Raw genomic sequence first — 8481 nt, 5'->3', positions numbered from 1 at the left:
AGGTAAATATTTATGGAGTTTATGAAAAGAGTCCCATATTGTCATGAATACTCTAGCATGAAATTCCATTTTGTTCAATCTAAGTTTATTATCAAATGAAGCTCATGCAAATTATACTTCTTGGTGAGCTTATTTTCGTGTGATTTTGAAAATTAATAGTTGCTTACATTCTTTATGTTTTTCCCAAATGATTGTATTTACTTATCTATTTATTTGTCTATTTATGTTTAGTTGGAACCAACATGGGCGATGTCATGGTGTGGGATATAGGCAGTCGTGAAAGGATTGCTACTTGGGAAAACTTGGTTTTGGTATAGCCTATTTTTCTATCAACATGAGCGATGTCATGGTGTGGGATATAAAGGGAAAACTTGGTTTTGGTGTAGCCTATTTTTCTACCAATTTTACCCTTAAATAACTTACATAATAATTTCTAATAACTTCTATTGAAACCATTATTATCTTCTTTCACATAACTTCCTATTATTAACTTCTTATATAACTTCCAATTAAAATTAACATTAAATCTATAATAACAATATATAAAGGGAAAATTTGGTTTTGGTGTAGCCTATTTTTCTACCAATTTTACCCTTAAATAACTTACATAATAACTTCTAATAACTTCTATTGAAATCACTATTATCTTCTTTCACATAACTTCCTACTATTAATTTTTTATATAACTTCCAATTAAAATTAATATTAAATAAAATAATATTATATATATTTCCACGTATATTTATTAAAAAAACAGACAAATGGGCATTGTGCCCGTCTGGACGCTAGTTTTAATTTAATAAGAATTTACTATCAACTCATAATAAATTAATTGAATGCACTTACAATTGTAAACTTTCACTTAAAAAAGAATTACACTACATAATAGGTAAATTGGTAAATAATAAATCGATTATTTGACTTAGACTAAAAAAACATCTAAGCACTACCTAATTTATCTTTCTATTGAAAATTAAGTTACACTAAACAATGTCATTTATTGTAATCGATTAATATAAAATTTTGGACCAATGAAAACATCTCATATTGCCAAGTGGCATAAGAAATGAAGTTTACTTTTCCTCCATATATTCATAATTTTTGTTGAAAGTGTATTTTCACCTTCACCATTGTACTTTCCTCTCTCCCATCGACCCATCTCTCTTTCATTTTCGTCATTCTTCCATCTCTCCCCTTTCATCACCAAATAACATTTAATTGAATAGAAACCACTTCTCCATTTTTCCCTCTCACTTTCTCAACTGTTTCACAAGCTCTTATGTTACGACGTCGTACTACCTGCACAAATTATTGTTTTTTTAAATAAAAATAGTATTTTGTGGTGTTTAATATATTTTGCTTAAATATTTTAATTTAATAAGAATTTACTATCAACCCATAATAAATTAATTACATGCACTTATAATTGTATCCTTTCACTTAAAAAAAATTACATTATGTCATGGGTAAAATGGTAAATAGCAAATCAACTATTTAACTAGGACTAAAAAATATCTAAGCACTACCTAATTTACTCTTCTATTGAAAATTAAATTACACTAAATAACGCCCTTAATTGTAATTGACTAATACAAAGTTTTGGACCAATAAAAACATCTCATATTTCCAAGTGGCGTAAGAAATGGAGCTTATTTTCCCTCCATTCGTTCATAATTTTTACTGAAAGTATACTTTCCTCTTCACCATTGTACTTTCCTCTCTCCCATCAACCCATCCCTCTTTCATTTTCGCCATTCTTTCATCTCTCCCCTTTCATCACTTCCTTTTCATTCCTCCCCCCCCCCCCTTCGTCACACACACACACACACATATTTCTCTGTTTTTCTTCTTCCTTCCTTCCTCTACGCAACCAAAGTGAAATTTTAGTTGAAATTGGGTGTAACTTTGAAGTTGGATCTAGCCTTTAATGTCATGTTGTTTATTGGAAATTAATTTATTCTTGTGTTCAAATTTATGGTTTATGGTGATAACTTTTTATGTAAAATTGTAAGCTATTGTTGTTATGAGGTTGATTATGAAATGGGTGTGTGCAGATTTTCAAGTATGCCATTCACTAGGTGGAGGAACTGGATCTGGAATGGGTACACTTTTGATTTCAAATATAAGGGACGAATACCCTAATAGGATGAAGCTTACCTTCTCCTTTTTCCCTTCTCCTAAGATCTATGACACGGTGGTGGAACCCTACAACGTTACTCTCTCTGTTCACCGGCTTGTTGAAAACATAGATAATGTATGGTTCTTGATAATGAAGTCTTGTATGATATTTTCTTTCGCATCCTCAAGCTCATAACCCCAAGTTGTAAGAAATTTAATTTCATACAACTTTTTAATCCATATTTTTACAGTTTTGTTGCATTTGTTGAATAAGGTTTTTTATATTATTTGGTTTTTTGTGATGCAGTTGGTGATCTTATTTGATATTTGCTACCATCAATCTGATTTTGTTCCCTCGTCTCCACTTTTTCATGATAGCGTTTGCACCTTTGACTTCAAGAGGTTCTCAATAGTACATGGCATTAAGTGAATCTGATTATGTTCCCTCGTCTCCCCTTTTGTATGTTTCTGATTATTTTGGGATGGGGTGGTTATTGTCTTTTTGTATTCCCAACAACAACTTCAAGCACTCATGGAGACCTTTAAGTCGATAGAGCCTCATTACATACGATGCGTGAAGCCAAATTCATTGGACCAACCACAAATGTTTGAGAATGCAAGCATCATACATCAATTATTTTATGAACTTGCTAATTTGTTTTAAATTTGTTCTCCCATGATATTTTCATTTTATCTATGACTAGCGTCCAAACGGGCACTCCGTGCCCGTTTGTCCTCTTTTTTTTATTGCGCTAACGGGTGAAAATATTAACGTCTTTTTTTATAAATTTGATTTTAATATAAACTAATTATATGATTAAACATATAATATTTATTCATATACATATTAAATTTTGTTTGCAATATGTAATATTCGCGCATTAAATTTGGTTTGAATTGAGAAAATTGCATTGTAACGTGACTATATCCAACCGGTTTTTTCAAGAAAATCAATAATGTGATTGGAATAATTTGATGGTTAGGATTACCGTATTATGGACAATCAAAATATGTTACACCAAAATTAAATTTTGTGTTTATATATTGTTACAATAAGAAGATTTAGATAAAATAAGAAGAAGAAAGTATTTCTCACAGTTTATTAAGCAAATAAACATAAACATTAACAAGACATTAAATGACATTGTTGCTTAATAGGAATGTCAACCATGGAACCGAAATCAAAAATATCTCTCTTTTCACTGCAAAACAAATGAAGTAAATTAATATAGTAAAAAATATAGTGTAATCTAGTGAGTACATGCCAAGTGTGACATTGGAAAAGTATAGTTAAACGATTAAACATAATAGATAAATACCTGAGGTTGTGACAACAAAATTTCTTTAAAAACTATATTTTTGGTAAAATCTCATTCTTCCACCTCTACTTTTCCGTCTTTAATTAGCACTCTTGTTGCATCCCGCGAAACATCTCTTGATAAAGCAACATACAATTGTCCGTGACTGGAAACATGTCGTGGAAGATAAATTCCGACATTTGGAATTATTTGTCCTTGTGATTTATTTATAGTGATTGCAAAACTTAGTTTGACAGAAAACTATTTTCTAATAAGCACAAAAGGAAGTCCCACACCATAAGTGGTTTTGAGCTTAATTCTTGGCAAGAAAGCTCTTTTTCCAGCTTTATGGCCTGTAAGTATTTCAACATCAAGCAAATTCATTAAAAAAAACACGACATAACAATCTTGTCCCATTACACAACCCAAATTTAGGGTCTATGTTTCGCAATAACATCAGAGGATCCCATATTTTTATCTTTAAAATATGTGGTGGTAGAGTACCAGAAGCAATTATGTGTAAGTATTCCTGTTGATATAGATTATGAGTATCACCCCCAACCTCATCAAAAGATAACAAAATATGTTCATCTCCAGGGAACTTATTGATAATCATGCCATTCAACATATGTACATCACAATTTTTGGGAGTAAGTATGACTCTCTTCACCATATATGAAGCATCCCATCCATGGTTTTCTAATTGGGGAAATGTATATTGTATAAGCTTTTTTTATGGCGCTTTCTCCTTCCCATGGTATTACAATTTCAGAAGGCATCTTGACCATGTCATCCTCTTTAGCAAGTTTATTGCCATCTCCAATCCTAATCAGAAACTGTGCAAACTCGTGGTCATGAATTGATCGTATATTTTGGCGCAAGTGTAGGGTCTTTGTGGTGGCCCATAATTGAGACCTAACAATACACGATGAAATCATTTGTCCTCTACTTCCTTTTTCAATAACAGGAAGCACCTGACGAAAATCTCCTCCTATGATCATTATTTTTCCACCAAATGGAGCATTAATATTCATAATATCTTGCAGTGATCAATCTAATGCTTCCACACAATATCTATTTATCATGGGTGCTTCATCCCAAATGATTGTATTGGTTATTCTAATGAGTTTTGCAAGGTCACAGTTCTTTGTTATTTTGCAAATAGAAATGGGCTCTATATCAATGGGGATCCTAAATCGAGAGTGTGCAGTTCTACCACCAGGTAATAATGTAGCAGTTATACCTGAGGAAGTTGTTGCTAAGACAATTTGACTATTACGTCTCAAATTTGCCATTATAGTTTGATAAAGGAAATTTTTACTTGTTCCTCCAGGACCATCAACACAAAAAAAATTGACTTTGTTTATGGTGGATGGAATTCATAATTGTATTGTAAGCACTCATCTGGTCATTATTTAACTTCTCAACATATTGAATGTCTTCATCTGGAATTTGGACCGACAACTCTTCTTGAATAATTCTTGGCACTCCTCCGACTTCATTTGTTTCCATTGTCAATGTTGGAAGATCATAGTTTTTGATTAGTTTTCCATGTAGCAGCAAAAGATCTCTCAATTCCCTCAATAACATATCTTCAAAGTTATTTCCTACAACAATATTTGTCATTTGATAATCCTTCACCATGTAGGGATAAAACTCATTAAATAGGCCTCTAACATCAGTTGGTTCACAGAAAATTAATATAGTCACAAACAACCTTCGTAAAGCATATGGCATACGCATATTTGATGCTTCAAGCATACATTCACGAATACTATTGTCACTCTCCAATAACCCTCAATCCTCAAATGCTTTTTTGAACGTGAAAAAACATGCACCATTATGTGTAAGAAGGCATTCCTAGCTTGTCGGACCTCTTAAATGAGACAACAAAACACGTAAATAAAATTTCTCATCTTCTGAAGAAGATACTATATAGATTCAACCAATAACTTTTCGTTTTGTCTGTCTTCGCTGCCATTTTTTAACCCCTTTTAGACAACAATAATGCTCTGGAATCTCTCTGTACAAATAATTCCTAGCATGTGGATCCATTTGGTTTAGTGCAAAGAACTCAGTGAGCATGGTTACTTTATTTTGGTTATCATTTAGTACATCTGTGATTCTTTGATGCTTATAGAACCGCACTTGATGATGATTTGGAAAGTGGATTTGTAGTATTTCAATAGAGGGATATAACTTGTAAAGTGTGAATTTAAATATTTTCCACAATGCCTCTGGAGCACAAATCCATCTTGCATCAATATATTGTTGAATCTTATCCATACTTGTACCTCTGTGAACCTCCATTGCAACTCGATCAAGACCTTTGTAAACATATTTATACAAATATTTAATACTTTTGATGTTGCTGTAAATCTCAACATTGATGTGACAATCATAATTCAACAACAACCATGGATTATAAGGAATCACCCATCTATTATCAACAAACTTATTTCTATTTAAAAAAATGGGATCACTAAACTTTCTCATGTACTCAAGATATGAGTCATTTCCCTGACGTGTCTCTTCACAAAAGTCTTTTGGGTATCTTTTTTTACAATGTCCATTCTTCATACACGGAGAGCTTTGATTCAATGTGTTTTAACAAAACTTCATACAATTCTGGTTCAGATTCATGTCGTGGTATTTCTGCTTTCACCATACTATCATACTCTTCAGGTTCCCGTAACTTGTCATCAGTATCCAAGATGAGTAGCATATGCACATGTGGTAGTCCATGTTTCTGAAATTCGGTTACATACATATAACTTTTAACCCTCCCTAAGACTCCTTTGTTAATGACATCATCCTTCAACTGCTCAAATTTTGATCAAAAAATTCTTGTTAACAAATCAGGTCGATCTTGTGGGGTTTGATGGAGGCCTAGTTCGGAAGTTATCTCAATCCAAGAAGGATTGTATGTCATTGTAAGGAAAATGTCTGGTTTACCATTGTTAAGAACAATGGTCATACCATCTTGGTATCTCTGTGTCATATCTCACTTACTGCCAATAAATGACGATGGCAGTATTGTTCTTTGTCCAACATTATCTATAGAAATATATGAAAGGTATAAAAATTAAATGTGTGGATAGTGGTATAAACATAAAGTATACACTCTTCATGTATAAATATAATATGTTATATTAAATACCTGTGTTATTCTCCCCATCGTGCAATGCATCTTGTAACCCCTGATATACCTCAGACCGAATATTATTTTGATTTCTTCGGATCCATCTCAACCTTCCTGTTTCAATCTTTACATAATTGTCTACAACATACTATTGTAAAAGTCGACCCGATTTTAACAATACAGATTGATCATTACGACGAATCTACATTGAATAAAATAATCAATCTTGAATTATTTTTTCACACATTTAGAAGTATATTTCTTAGAAAAATAGTTCAGCGTGTACCTGAAGCACATAACTGTAGTACTCTCGGCATGTAACATTTTTTCCAACATTAGTTTTTGTTTATATATCCCAACCATATGTTCTGAACGGTAACAATATAGGATACTGTAAAGGATCATAATACCCCATTGTTTCTTGAACCTTTGTTAGCTTTCCATCACAGTTGATGACATTTATATCTCTTCCACGTTCTATTGTATCTTCATCACCACCACCTATAACAATTGTTGCGACTTGGGAAGATGAAGGGAGACTATATTATGGTTGATTCGACGGACGTTCTTTAATGAGTAACCTACATTCTTCAATATTTGGCTCTAGTGCAAGCTGCCTAAACACAATGACAAACAGATTGCAATGGTGGAGTAGTTTTTGCAATTTATACACTATGGTTTGGTTAAGTATTGGGTTTTCCCTCATCCTATTTTGAAGCTCATGATCGGTATCATAAATGTATAACTGCAAGTAACGTGGCCTTGAACCTTGATTCGGATGAAAACCTCCTATTTTGTGATAAATTGCGCCTTGAGCACGAAATGTGTAAATACCACGACCAGTTGCAACCAAACTTTCGTCGACATGAACACCTAGTGAAGTAAACGACATTACATGGTTGTAACTTCTAATATGTTGTCTAAAATGTCTGCCTTCAGTAGAACTGTCTAAAAATAACTGTAACAACTCGTCAGGAGCAGACACTTGTGAAATTGTCACATTTCCACCTTTGCAACACATATCTTGAGATTCTCTATGAAACAATTTTGCATTGCACCGTCTACACTCACTCGAAGTAGGAAGTATGGATTTTATTGTCATAACAGTATTTCAAAAATTTCTAGCAATGTTATGTCTTGCTTGAAAAATATATCTTGATTATGTGTTTTATTACATACAAAACATGCATTAAAAAAATATACTTATTATATACAAGATGACTAACATGAAATAATATTTAAATAAAAACATACCATATATGGTATGGATTAAAAATACATAATCGTACCTTGATCAAAAACTGTTTGTGTTTCGTGAGTTTCAACAGGTGAATTAATATTTTGCGAATTTGATTCTATAAAAGAAAATATTGACTTCAATATAGAGTTATAGTTGAAAAATAGCAACAATATATAAATTTAAATGTGTGCTACTATCAATTTGAGTATAGACAGAATTATACTTACCACAATCATTGTCATCAATATTTCTTATAAATGGTCTTGCTTCGTGATTATCATTTTGTTGAAAAATTGGATATGTAAAATTTTGATATGTAAATTAATATTGAATTAACATATCATCCAATTATTTTTGCATAATTAATTGATATTTTTAAACATAAAGTATTAAAGTATAATCTATACAATAATTTAAAGTTTCTAACCCGTGGATGGAACGCGACTGGCATATGTGGTACTCGGTCAGTGGCGGAGCCAGATAAAAAAATTTGGGATGGCCGCTAATGTAAAATAAAGATTATAAATAAAATGTAAATAGTATTTTAAATAAAACATTAAAGTTAAAATAAATACAAAATTAATTACTAGAAATTTAAATTACATGACTTAAAACTACCTTAAAGTAATGCTTTACGCGTTCCGAGTGACTTGAAATCGTCAATAATTGACTCCGAACTAATG

At 32.0% G+C, this 8481-nt stretch overlaps 1 pseudogene; it reads right to left on the bottom strand.

Moving 5' to 3' along the window:
* Positions 1–3241: 3241 nt before the first annotated feature.
* Positions 3242–8034, bottom strand: LOC127129706 (uncharacterized; annotated as a pseudogene).
* Between the last annotated feature and the right edge of the window lie 447 nt (positions 8035–8481).

This window comes from Lathyrus oleraceus, chromosome 3 (assembly GCF_024323335.1).
Source record: "Lathyrus oleraceus cultivar Zhongwan6 chromosome 3, CAAS_Psat_ZW6_1.0, whole genome shotgun sequence".
NCBI classification, from domain to species: Eukaryota; Viridiplantae; Streptophyta; class Magnoliopsida; order Fabales; family Fabaceae; genus Lathyrus; species Lathyrus oleraceus.
The sequence above is the reverse complement of the archived record's forward strand: the minus strand, read 5'-3'. Positions and strand labels throughout refer to the sequence as shown.